This window comes from Dasypus novemcinctus, chromosome 27 (assembly GCF_030445035.2).
Source record: "Dasypus novemcinctus isolate mDasNov1 chromosome 27, mDasNov1.1.hap2, whole genome shotgun sequence".
In the NCBI taxonomy this organism is placed as follows: Eukaryota; Metazoa; Chordata; class Mammalia; order Cingulata; family Dasypodidae; genus Dasypus; species Dasypus novemcinctus.
This window is the reverse complement of record NC_080699.1, coordinates 15,236,230-15,250,551: the sequence shown is the minus strand read 5'-3', so window position 1 is coordinate 15,250,551 and position 14,322 is coordinate 15,236,230.

Below are 14,322 nucleotides of genomic sequence, written 5' to 3'. Positions count from 1 at the left end.
TGATTCTTCTGTGGCAGAATACGAATATGTTTAAATTGTCAAAGGTGTTGAACCGCTATTCTCCTAAGTGGCAACCCAACAGCTCAAAAAGTCTACTCTGCCTTGGCAGAAGACTGAGAGTTGCTTACAAAACAGTAGGGTATTCCAATATACCCTTCACTCTGCTTCCCCTAATGTTACCTACCATTTTACATAACCAAAGTACAACTGACAAAACTAAGAAACTAATGTTGGTACAATATTACTAAGTAAACCATAGACATTATTTAAAATTTGCCAGCTTTTCACTAATGTCCTCTTTCTATTCCAAGATCCAATTCAGGATCCTACATTGTTGTTCGTTTTCATGCCTCCTTATTCTCCTCCAATCTGTGACAGTTTCTCATCTTTCATGACCTTGACATTCTTGAGCAGTACTGGTCAAGTATTTTGTAGATTGTCTCTCAATTTGGGTTTGTTTGATATTTTCTCATGATTAGATTGAGGCCATCATGGTTGGGAAGAGCACCACAGAGGTGATATGCCCTTCTCAGTGCATCCTGTCCTGGATTACATGAAGCAAGTATGAGTTATTACTGGTGATATATTAAAATTGATCACTTTGTTATAATGATGTCTACCTGGCTTTTCTAATTATGTAGAAATGTTCTTGAAATTAATAAATATTCTTCCTCAGTACTGAATAAATAGTATGCAAAATCCTGTTTCTCCTTAAACTTTCATCCACTAATTTTATTTTTTTCTTTTCCAAATACTTTTTGTTTTTTTAAAGATACATAGATCACACAAAATGTTATATTAAAAAATATATGAGGCTCCCACATACCCCACTTCCCACCCCCACCCCCATTCCTCCCACATCAACAAACTCTTTCATCAGTCATCCACTAACTTTAGCATTCATTGGTGGATTTTGCCTGCAGCAATTATTGCTGTGGTGTTCTCATGATGGTTTTCTACTTTCCTCATTCTTTCTATATTTATTAATTGGAATTCTTTTGTAAATAAGAATTATCCCTTTCCTTCCTTCCTTTCTTTATCTATTCAATTATTTATATAAATAAGGATTTATGAATACTTATTTTATTATTTGGGTTATGATCCAATACTGTTATTATTTATTTTGTTGTTCAAATTGTTTCAGCTTTGGCCATTGGGGCTCCTGTCTTTTTATATTCTTCCATTTTTTTGTTTTGTTTTGTTTTTAAGCACTTTCTTTCTGGTACCACAAAATGCTCCAGGTTTATTTTATACTTTTCCTGCTCCAGCACAAAGAAATCAACCATTTCCTGAAGGGCAGGGGACCTAATTTTTGCTTAATTTACTTAATTTAGTGGGTGATCTTGGTGTTGCTAGAATGGTCCTTCACCTATGAGAATTATTGCTTTAGAAAAACCACGTACAACTTCCAGACTTAGCTGTTCCTTCCAGCTTTGCTGCTGTGGAAGCAGAGAGATTCAACAACTGTATATGGAAGGCCAGATGTAGTAATAATTTTGGGAAGGAAAAATTTATTAACGACTGGGTGGGCTCAGGAACTCTTGTTGAAAGTCCCAAGTCCCAAATAAGATTTCCAGGTCCTTTTTATACAGAGGAAGAGCCAAATGGTGCTTTCTTTGAGTGCTCGACAAGCTTGAGTTAACATGTATTTCCCACATTCCAGGTAGGCTTGAATTAACATATTTAGTTTACATCCTCTCTGAATATTCAAAGTCTAGAGAGCTTACATTGTTTAATTGGCTTTCCGGATTAGAGTGGTTGGCATGGTTACGAAAGGTGAGGCTGCAGTTTTTATTGTCTGATACACATAGCCCAGGTTATTTATGAAGAGATGCACAGCCCCCACTCATAGCCCATATCATTCCCCCTTAATGCCAGCTTAACTTGCTGAGCTTTGGCATTATACTGTTGGAGTTATAAGGTGGGTGGTTGTTTTTTGTTTTGATTGATTACCCCATTTATCAATTTCCCGGTGAGGGCCTAAAGACAAAGCCCCTGGGCAACATCTGGGCCTCTTTCTGTTCCCAGAAGAAGTCCTTGTTCTGGACAGCAGAATCCTGGGGTGGACCCCCCCCCCCCCCCAGTAGCCATCCCGGGGATTACTGGTGCTTATGTGGATTTCTTGCTTCAGATCCATTTATTTTTATTTTTTTTTTAGAGAGTTTACACCTTCAGTCTTAAAAGAGTGCTGAAGGGAGATGATTCTTTTTCTGTAGCTACTTCCTGCTGACCATGGGCTGTAGTCCCTACCAGACAAGGTGTAGAAATTTTGTTATTTTATTTTGACTGGAGGAAGATGGATCTGGCATTCTGTGTGAAGCTGGATGAAGTTTTCACCTAGCCAATAAGATGCCCATTCTGAAAGAAATAAATTTAATTAGAATTTTGGAATACATGGTTTTTTAAGAGGACACTGGATCACAAAGTTAGAAAAGACGGCACCCTTTTTTTTTAATTGGTGAGGAATAGTATACGTGTGTGTATTTTTTTTTAAGTTATTTTATGTTCTTGGTTAACCCCAGAGAGAAATTGTAATAGATAATGGTATTAGGTACTTAGCTTAGTTTTTGAAGGTGCATTTCAGGCTGTTCAATGATTGGCACTCATGCTTCGTCAGGTGCTTCTGGTGAACTGGTACTTTCTTGGGCAGCTGGTTTCATTCAGGATTAGTGCACCAAGTTGGAAATTCTTTTAGCTTTTAGCTGTGGAAGTGATCAGAACTACAGAGTAAAGTTTTTTTACATTTGGCTTTAATTGAATAATTTCTGATAAATTTTTTTTGTTTGTTTTTACCAGGTTTTGTTTCTGATGCCCTGGAAAATGCATAATTGTTAATTTTTGAAGTAAGGGTATGATTTGTCCCTCAGGATTTGATTTTGGGCCCTTTACCAGCAGTAGGACGGGTGGGCTAAGAGTTTGACACACCCTTATTTGCACTTTGGGAATTTTAGTAATTGAGCCTGCTATTAATTAACTGGCTACCTGTAAGCCACTGGTGGCCCCTGTTCTTAAGCACATCCTTCACCTGGTATGGGGTGAAGCCTGTGAGTGGTTGCCCCCAAGTCAGTCTGGTGGCCTTTAGATTAAAATGGCTGTTGGCCCCACTGTTTTAGGCAAGATGGCTATTTTTTTATCTTATAGACGTATTTATTAACTACTCAGAAAATGAAGTTTACCAGGATTTTTAACATATTCAATGTACTTTTGAACATAATTTAGAAAAGATAACACTATAATTATCAGGCATATATTTAGAACAGGATAAAGGTACAGTATTTAATATTAATTAATGTATTAATGAATAAGTTTTTCTTGAGCTGCAATTAATAGTTTTAAGTTTCAGGCTTGCAATACTTTGCATATTATCTCCCCATGAGAGCATGCCATAATACCAATTGTGTTTAGGTTCTACTTACAGTTTTCTGATATTTATTGCTCCACTTCATATGTTCCTCACAGAAGCTGCAGTATTGTTGACCATAGAGAGAAACTAGGGAGTAGATTTTACCAGCCTGGTGCACAGCACTCTCTGGCACTATGAAACAGTGCCAGTCTAAAGACGATATTCATTGTACATTTGGCTGTACTTAGCCACTGTTGGCTGCTGTGGGATCTTGAAACTGCAAAGTAGTTTCTATCCACTTCAGGAGCATGAGCAGAGAAGTAGTAGATAGTTTTATTGCTTTAAAGGTCAGTGACCAAACTAGCCAATAACTCATATGGAGAGGCAACTTGCAATGTATTCAAGGCCTGTTTTGAAGGCAAAAGAGAGTTTGACAATACTGAAATTCATTTTGTAATTTTTATATACCTTTTAAAAATTTTCAGTGCAATGTGTTACATATTAAATGAACTTAACTTTTTAGTACTTTGCTTTTTATTTTTACACTTTTATCATGAAGATGTTAATTAGCAAGTATTTTACTTTAGCAGTAGAGGTAAAACTATTTTTCATTGTTAAAATGAAAACAGAAGATTCCCAGTGGAATCAAGGTAACTTTTATTACTACTACTTGAATATGTACAGAGGTGACTTTCAGACAGGTTTCATTGCTATGAAGTTACTTCTTTTTTTTTTTTTAAAGATTAATTTAATTTAATTTAATCCCCCCTCTCCCCCGGTTGTCTGTTCTCTGTGTCTATTTGCTGCGTCTTGTTTCTTTGTCCGCTTCTGTTGTCGTCAGCAGCACGGGAAGTGTGGGCGGCGCCATTCCTGGGCAGGCTGCACTTTCTTTCACGCTGGGCGGTTCTCCTTACGGGGTGCACTCCTTGCGTGTGGGGCTCCCCTACATGGGGGACACCCCTGCGTGGCACGGCACTCCTTGTGCGCATCAGCACTGCACATGGGCCAGCTCCACATGGGTCAAGGAGGCCCGGGGTTTGAACCGCGGACCTCCCATGTGGTAGACGGACACCCTAACCACTGGGCCAAGTCTGTTTCCCTGAAGTTACTTCTTGCTATCAATATTAATCCAGATTTCTAGTTAATAATGGCTCTTTAGAACTAGAGGCATTTAAATGCTTCAATTTGGAAGATGCTTTTACAAACTCTTTACAATTGACAACAACTGCAGACTGGCAAATTTACCTTAGATTATAATTAGTAACCAATGGAACTTACTTTATGCATTTAAGAGAAAGCTGCCCTATATTTAGCTTAATTTCATTAAACACAAACTTATAGCTTTTATTATTTTAAAGATTTAATACATATAATGTTAACTTATTAGCCTGGTATTCTATAAACCAGAGATAAAACTCTAGCTAAATAAGTTGAAATTGTTATTGTTTAAACAAAGAATGTTGTATTCCTCTTCTTTACAGGGGCTTTAAAACCTTTTGTCCTTGATAATTTTAAAACTGTTAATAATTTTAAAAGTATACTGACTTCTAGGCTTTGGAATATAAAGCAATTACTTAATTTGTTCCAATTATAATTTAACAAGGATTTTTATAGCTTTTCCAATAGTCTTTATATTCAGATTTCTACATGATTTTTTTATACCACTTAGTTTAATTTGGGTTTTAGGAATATTTATTACTTATATAACTGCATATTTAACTTTAACAATTTGAGCAAATAGGCAGACATGAATAGTTTTGATACAGAAACACCACTTAGTTATTTAAAACTTTTTTTCCTTTGCTGGCTAATCCAGAGTATAGTCTTCTCACTGGTTTTCCTGGTTACATTGTTGTTTGGAGAGAACCTGGCAAGCATTTGGGGCTTCTGCTTAGACTGAAAAGAAACCAGGTAGCTCTGACTCACTTTTTCCTGAGATAGTTTGAACAATGCTTAGTAAGGCCTCTTTGGGCAAAGGAAAGGCCTGATACACTGGGAAGAGCATTGCTTATTCTTGGAAAACCCAGCAACAGTTATTTTTGATTCCTGGTGGAAGTGGCCAATCAGAATTAATTCATATTATTGGGAAAGGTCATGGAAAAAGACAGCTTTCCCTTTAAAAGGGTAAAGAGGAAATGAAAAGACCAAAAAATATTTAGAATGGCACAAAAATGATATGCATAAACCTTTTTGTTTTTAAATTTAACTATAAGTTTCCTAAAGTTTAATCATCAAGTTTAATTGTCAAGGGGTGGGCCACACCGGCAGGAACCATGAGCAAAGGTAAATGCAGTTTGTAATTACCATTACAATAGTTGAAGTCTAAGGGTTAAATTAGTTACAAAATAACTATAAGATAAGTTTAAGTAATAATTACTATCATTATAATAAGCACTAGATAAACTTGAAGTAGCCATAAACAGATGAGTTAATTCAATATTACTATTATAATAGCAGAAATTTAGGCTATATTTACTCCACCATAATAGTTTGTTATAAATTTATATTACCTATCTATCTATATCTAGATAGATAGATATAAAGGTACTTATACAATGATTTTAATTCTTAGTTACAGTTTCTAGTACATTTTTACCTTAAGGTGAATTGGGTACCTTTATTAACTAAGCCACAAGAACTTTATTAGTAATAACAACTTTGTAGTTTTTCTGCTTTTCTAGTGACTGAATTATTTACACTTGTGATTTCTGCATTAAATCCACTAGCAAGACAGTATTGACTTTTAAAGACTCATTTTTAAGTTACCTTTTACTGTGACTTCCTAGGCACAAGCAAACTGACAAAAGTTAAACACAGATTTCAAAGTTGAACACAAGGTTATGCATAAATTAAAACAAGAATTTTATACCTTTTGCTTTTCAAGGAACTTTTTACCTTAATTGGTGGCACATGAGGTTTTTTATTTTGAACACTGTTCTTATAGGCACAATTGAGTTTAAACTGAGAAGTTTGAGGTTTATTTCCTCATTTCTTTAAGGAAACATGACATGAGGTTTCTGGGCTTCAGATTTATCTGTTATTTTTTGTTTTTTTGTTTTTGCAGAACTTATTGTTTGATAGCCTCCCCATTGAAATAGCCATCAAAAGGCTATTACATGATTAGAGGTTTACTGTTCTAGTTAACTGTCTTGTGTTTCCAAGACAACAGTCTTTTTGCTAGACAAAGACACTCTACCAGTTTCATAGCTTTTAACACAGACATGCAAAGACAAATTCAGAAAGACAGAATATGGGCAGAGGTTAATTATGCAAATGTATCTTGGCTTGTGACACCCTGGGGGAGGAATTTCCATTGCATTCATTCTGGCTCTGCCTGGTGCGTTTTTACCTCCTCCTTCCCAGGCAGCTGGGTGTGCTTAGACAGGAATGCAGTTTACAAAGGCTCAGACTCACTGGAAGGGGTAATCCCCCTAAGGGAGGGGGTGGGAGAAGGTAATGGCAGCAAGTCCCAGGTTGCTTAAATGGTTTGAAGAAGCCTCTCAGGCTCAGCACCTTCCCAGTGGACCTCTGCCCTGGCAGGGCCATGATTTAAGCTACTGTTCTATCAGCCATCCTGACTGGAGCCAGTTTTAATAAACTTGGGCTTTGACACCTACGATTCCTGAGCGCTCACATGTTCAGACTCTGCGATTTTGCTTTATAAACTACAATCATTCCACTCCTTTGCCAATGGCAAGGGAAGGCTCCTGCTAAACCAAAGTTCACAACTTCCCACAATTACACAATCCAACATTATCATCTGGAGGCATGAAAGTACACACCAGCATTCAATACAGACAGAAGCACAAAGCTCATTAATCTCTGGCACAGCTACCCCTGAGCAACTATTGCAACTTTAGGAAGAGGGAACTTCCAACACCAAACTTTGAACAGGACTTTCTGCTTACCCTTGCTGTTTAAAAAGCAAGCTTATTTGCAATCCAGCACCAAAACAAAGACTTATTTCTAGCTAAACCTTTTCCACTGTTTAACTTCATACTCAGATCAAGCCTTACTACAAAAGTCAATCCATTTTCCTGTAATCAAGATTTTCCAAATCCAGACCAATTTGCAGGATGCATTAAGACTTAAACCCACCAACATCCTTTTCTACTATAATTAAACCTTTACTATCTTAGTGGAGGCAGGATCAGAATCAGATGCTAACACACAATTAGCTAAACTTAAACATTAGGCTTTTTTTCTTTCCTTTCAGACATGGAGAAGACAGCTTCCCCCCGAATTTCTGGAGGTACTAAGGTCCCTTTTGAGAGCTTATCAGGTTCCCCTTCTAACTTTTAAAGTTAGGTTTTCCTGATATTAACAACCCCCCCCAAGGGGGGGGGTCTCACCTGGTGTGCAGAGATTTTTTATTCCCAGAATTTCTTTAGACCTTCCATTGCATCTGATTCTTGCTGGGAGGACTGTGGCGGAGCCCACATCCTCTTTCTGGACTGAAGAGAGTCCAGGGGCACCCAGATTTGGGGCTCACCTGAGCCCTCCTGGCTTCCTCAGAGACATGTGGCAGGGGTAGCAAAGTGCTCCCATCTCTGGCCTTCCTTGCAGTCCCAGATAAGCCCCCCAAAATGTTGCAGAAGCAGAGAGATTCAATAATTGCGTGTGGAAGGCCAGGATGCAGTAATAATTTTGAGAAGGAAAAATTTATTAATGACCGGGCGGGCTCGGGAACTCTTGTTGAAAACCCTGAGCCCCAAATAAGATTTTCGGGTTCTTTTTATACAGAGGAAGAGTCAAGTGGTGCTTTATTTGAGTGCTCAATAAGCTTGAGTTAACACATATTTCCCACATTCCAGGTAGGCTTGAACTAACATATTTAGTTTGCATCCTCCCTGAATATTCAAAGTCTACAGAGCTTACACTGTTTAATTGGCTTTCCGGGACTGGGGTGGTTGGCATGATTATGAAAGATGGGGCTGCAGTTTTTATTGTCTGATACACATACACACAGCCCAAGTTATTCATGAAGAGATGCAAAGCCCCTTCCCATTGCCCATATCATCGTCACATAGCACTTTGTTGATATTTCTCTTAGAACATATCTCAAATTGTATCATCATAGCTCATTTACATTTCTTTCTCACAAACTAGACTCCACAAGGTTTGGGACATTCACAAACTCATTATTTATTGAACACGTGCTATCCAAAGGAGATACCCTGGTGAATGAGCTCTATACAGTCTCAGTCCTCAACTTTTGATACAATGCCTGAAATAGAACAGGCACTTGGTATAGCCTTCCATTGAGTAAATGCTGAAAGAACAATCAGTGGAGATGACTACAATGGAGATCACCTATAACTATTTTGCCCATATTTTGGCTAAAAAGGAAATCACTCCAGTGTCTGCCTCAAGTCTTTTACTAACCATAGTCAGAAAATGATATATCATCATCCATGGAAAAATGTTATCCTCATCCCTTTTTCTATTACCATTTCTCAGGAATTTATTACCCATTGAGAAACTGTTTCCTTAGTAAGTAAATGCTAAATATATGAGGGCTACAATTTGAATAGTGACTCTCTAGGGATGGCATTATTTTATGAGTCCTAGTTAATGTTTCCCTAAGCTCCCCTGACATCCATTATTCAAGAAAACAAGAAAATTTCTTGGGGAAGAGCAATAATGGGCTATATCTGTACATAGTTCTGTATAATCACTATGCTGGATGCATATAGACCAAGCTCAGTATTTGTACACTTGAAATAGGACAGATCCAAAATTAAGTAATGGTGAAAATTAACTTCCCTTTAAGAGTACAACAAAAATTCTGCACCTCACAATAAAATTTACTGAAGATGCACAAGAAACAAATAAACACCTCATAGTTTCCTTCTGTCAAACCAAGTTACAAAAGATCATACCAGACCAGCAAGATAATTTTTGTGGATGGCTATGTGTTAACTTTAAATGAAGGACACTTCCAAACCCCTAACATTTTATTTTAGCCTTTATCACAAGAAACAAAATGGAATCTGAATTATAATATCACCTTTTTTTATATCACCTTTAAATACTTCTAATATTTCTTATTTTAAAATCAGTTTTAAATTACATATAGACACCTAAGTCTATTAGGGACAAATAATTTGTCAATTTATTAATTAAAATGTTAATTACACTTCAATTCTCAAGGCTAATTAATCCTCGTAAGGAAGACGCTACACCATCTTTTAAATTATTATTTCTCTCTGATGAAAAACCTCCAGCAAGACTGATCAAGAAAAAAAATGAGAGAAAGCACAAATTATAATTTGGGAATGAAAAAGAGCCTATCAATGCAGATACTATGGACCAGGGATCAGCAGACTATGGCCTGTGAGCCAAATCTGCCCACTGCCTGTTTTCATATAGTCTAGGAGTTAAGAATGGTTTTTGCATTTTTACTTGGTTGGGAAAAATCAAAAGAAGAACAGTATTTTCTGGCACAAAAAAATGTATATGAAATTCAAATTTCACTGTCTAAAAGTAAAGTTTTGTTTTGTTTTTAAATACAGCCAAACTCACTCATTTAAATATCATTTGTGGCTATTTTCATACTACAACAGCAGAGATGAGTACTTGTGACAGAGAAGATTTACTAATGGCTCTTTACAGAAAAAAGTTTCCCATACGCTGCTATAAACATTTTTAAAAATAAGGAAATTTATTTAAAACTTTATGCTATTAAGTTGAAAATTTTAAGTGGAATAAACACATTAACAGAAAAACACAACTTACCAAAAATGACACAAGAAAAAAATATATATATGACTATAGCCTTATCTGTTAAAGATAATGAATTTGTAATTAAAAATCTTCCACATACACACACACAAAAATACCTTCCACGAAGAAAACTTCAGGCCCAAGTGGTTTCATACACAAAATTAAGTTCCAGATGCACTATAAACTTAAGTATGGAGGGTAAAATAATAAAGATAACATAGGATGACAGTTTGATGTTAAAAAATACTTTTTAATCCGGTCATAAAAAGTACCAATCATAAGAGATAACACTGAGAAGATAGCCTTTGTTTAAGAATGTCTGTTCATCAAAACATTTGTTTAACAGAGCAAAAAGGCAAGCCACATCTGGGAGAAGATATTTACAACACATGAAAAAATACTCATATCTAAAATATAAAAAGAACTCCTAAAAGCAAAAGCAAAAACAAAAAAAGTAACATCTTTCTTTGAGCAAAAGAATTGGACACTTCCCAAAAGAGGAAAAGACAATAAGCACACAAAAATTGCACATCGACGTTTATCAGAGAAATGCAAATTAAAATCACCATGCTAAACATCCATTGTTTGCATTTTGTAACTACTTCTTATCCTTTTGGGAGTATCAAATTTCCTTTATAATCACATTTCACTTATAAAACCACCTCTTCCTTCTCAGCTCTGTAGTTTGGGTGATATTCTAGTCAACCTTAGCTCTAGGAATGAACCTTTATTTATTTATTAATAATTAGATTCACAATTTTTTTAAAGATTTATTTATTTATTTCTCTCCCCTTCCCCCCACCCCAGTTGTCTGTTCTCTGTGTCTATCTGCTGTGTGTTCTTCTTTGTCCACTTCTGTTGTTGTCAGCAGCATGGGAATCTGTGTTTCTTTTTGTTGCTTCATCTTGTTGTGTCAGCCCTCCCTATGTGCGGTGCCATTCCTGGGCAGGCTGCACTTTTTCTTTCGCGCTGGGTGGCTCTCCTTATGGAGCACACTCCTGACGCATAGGGCTCCCTTATGCGGGGGACACCCCTGCATGGCAGGGCACTCCCTGCACGCATCAGCACTGCACATGGGCCAGCTCCACACAGGTCAAGGAGGCCCAGGGTTTGAACCGTGGACCTCCCATGTGGTAGACAGACGCCCTAACCACTGAGCCAAGTCTGCTTTCCAGGGATGAACCTTTATTGACCAAGAACATTAGAATATCTTATTTCCCATTCCACAAAGTTTGGCATGAATGTGAAACACAATTATAACCAATTAAACATGAAGAAATGTTCTGTAGCTTCAGGTAAAGGAGAACCACTCCTCTGTTCAACTAGAGATTCTAGAAGAGAATTTTTCTTTTCTCCTGAATGATAGAAAGTGACAATATGAGAACTAGAATTTCTGCAGTCAAAAGAGGAGACCGAAGACTTTCAAGGAAAGGAAGGGATTTATTGTGAAGGAAGGTACACCAGGAAAGATAAACTGCTCTTGGGGCAGTGGACTTGGTCCAGTGCCCCTACAACACCTCCTGAGTTAACATCCCAAGTGGATATATACGGCAAGCCATTGAAAAGTTCATTTTGTTATTAGAAGGCAGAAAAGATCAGCTTTCCTCAACATTCTGGCAATAACAGAGGAGGTAGGATACAGCTGGTTAACTAAAATGGGAAATCAAGCATTTGGGGGCTTAAGTACTGACAGAGATTTACCAAGTAGTATACTGGGAGAGCTGGAAATTTTTTATTTCACGTTTTTAAAATATTTAAGTTTTTCAAATATATAAGCAATACCTCTTCCTTGCAAAAAAACTTGAAAGTACAAACAAGTAATCAAGAGTGAAAAATTAAAAGCCCTATGTCACTACTCACATAAATACTGACATCGTTGGGTATTTCCATATATATGCTTTGCTTTGTTTTTTCACCAAAAAAAAGGGATAATGTGGAAGCAAATGTGGCCCAACCTGTTGGGTGTCTGCCTACAACATGGAAGGTCATGGGTTCCTAAAGATAAGCAGGAGCTCCATCCAACACAATGAGCTATACACCACACCTGCTACAATGAGCTAGACACTGTATCCACCACAATGAGCTAGAAGTCTAAATGAGCTAATGCCACAAGCCAGCTGACACCACAGCCCATGGGAAGCAGGTATGCCTCAGGCCATTGGGCACTGACCTCCCATATAGGAGGTCCCAGGTTTGGTTCCCAGTGTCTCCTAGAGAAGGGAAGCAAATAACGAGCAGGGAGATGAGAGAAACATCTGGGGGAGGGAGGGGATAAAATAATAACAATAATAAGTTTTTTTTAAAAAGGGATGATGCTGGGAAGCAGCTGTGGCTCAATTAGTCAGGCTTCCATCTACCATATGGGAGGCCCTGGATTCATGTCCCGAGACCTCCTTGTGAAGTCAGGCTCACCTGCATGCTGCAGAGCGCTGCCCAGGCCCACAAGAACTGCAGAGAGCAGAATTAGCAAGGTGACACAACAAAAAAAAAGGGAAACAAGGAAAAACACAGAATAGCACACAGCGAATGGACACAGAGAGCAGGCAGCACGCAAAAAGCCACAAAGAGGGGGAGATGAAAAAAAAAGGGATGATGCTATCAAGTTCTTTGCATTACATAACATCTTTCATGTCAATACATTGTCTTTTATAAAAAGATTTTAATACCTTTGTGAACCATAACATTTAAATCCTGATAATCAATTTAACGAATGTCTTTCTTTGAACATTCAGATTGCTTCCAAATTTTAAACTTATGTTGAACATTTTACTGTATAATTTTTGTATACTTGACAGAATATTTCCATTGAATAATTGCCCAGAAATGAAATTACTGAGTCAAAGCCTATACAAAAAACATTTCTAGGACAATTGTGGGGAGATGACATCAGACTAAGCAGGCAGGGCTCAACCCTCTCACAAAAACAATAGAGAAAAAGACAAAAGCTGTTCAAAGGACCTGCTTAGGGGGTCAGCAGACTAGGAGAGTGCTACACAACTTACAGGAGGGTGACTGAAGAGAAAAAGAACCCAAAATAACAAACATAGCTACCAAGGCCCCACAGTGGCTTGGAAGGGCTCCCCTTCTCCATCCCCAAGATATTAAGCTGGGGTAATGTTACCCTCTCTCATTGAGGGTAACAAACATCTTTCTCCCTCTCAGCTCTTACAAGGGAAAAGGGGGAGGGAGTTGGGGGTTTTTCTTCAGTGAATTCGGCCAGTAGGGCCCACTTTGAATCTTGGCTCTGACCAGACCATAACACAGTAAAACAGATACTGAAACACTTCCATTGAAAGGTGCACTAACGAGCACCATTTGATAGCTGGTCTGGAAATTGCAAGGCCAAAAACTGCCTTTGGTTCTATCTGTACCCTAACTCCTGACAGAAAATCTGCACCCCATTATTGAGTCCCTGGTATGATTTTAATAACTTAAGCTGAGAAGTTTAAAGACTTAGAATAAGTTGAACCAAATATCAAAGAAGAGCTGTGAAAAAAAAAAAATAGGCAAGAGAAACTGGCCCTTAGAGTAAATCCACTAAAATATTAAGATGCCTAGATATCAGCAAAAAATAACAAGCCATGCAAGGAAACAGGAAGAGATGGCCCAACCAAAGGAACAAAGCAAATACCTTGCAGAGATACCTGATTTAACCATCAATCATTGATAATCACACAACTCTCCTAAATTAATTCAAAGAATTTAAAGAAAATATGACTACAAAGATAAAGGATATTAAGAAGACACTGGTTGAGCAGAAAGAACATTTGAAAGACTGCAAAGAAAAGTAATAGAACTTATGGGAATAAAAGACATGATGGATAGGATCAAAAATACATTAGAGGCACATAAGATCAGATTTGAATTGGTTGAAGATGGAATTAGTGGTTTTGACAAAAGAACATCTGAACTGGAAAATACAGAAGAACAGAAAGAGAAGAGAATGGAAAAAGTGAAACCAGATCTCAGGGAACTGAATGACAATATGAAATGCACAAACACAAGCATTATCGGTGTCCCAGAAGGAGAAGAGAATGGAAAAGGGGTAGAAAGAATACATGAGGAAATATCAGCTGAAAACTTCCCAACCCTTAAGAAAGATATAAATTTCAAATCCAAGAAGGGAAGCCCACCCCAAACAGAATAAATCTAAATAGACCTACCCTGAAACACCTACTATATGAGAGATAAAGAGAGGATTCTAAAAGCAGCAAGAGAAAAGCAAAGCATCACATGCAAAGGAACCTCCATAA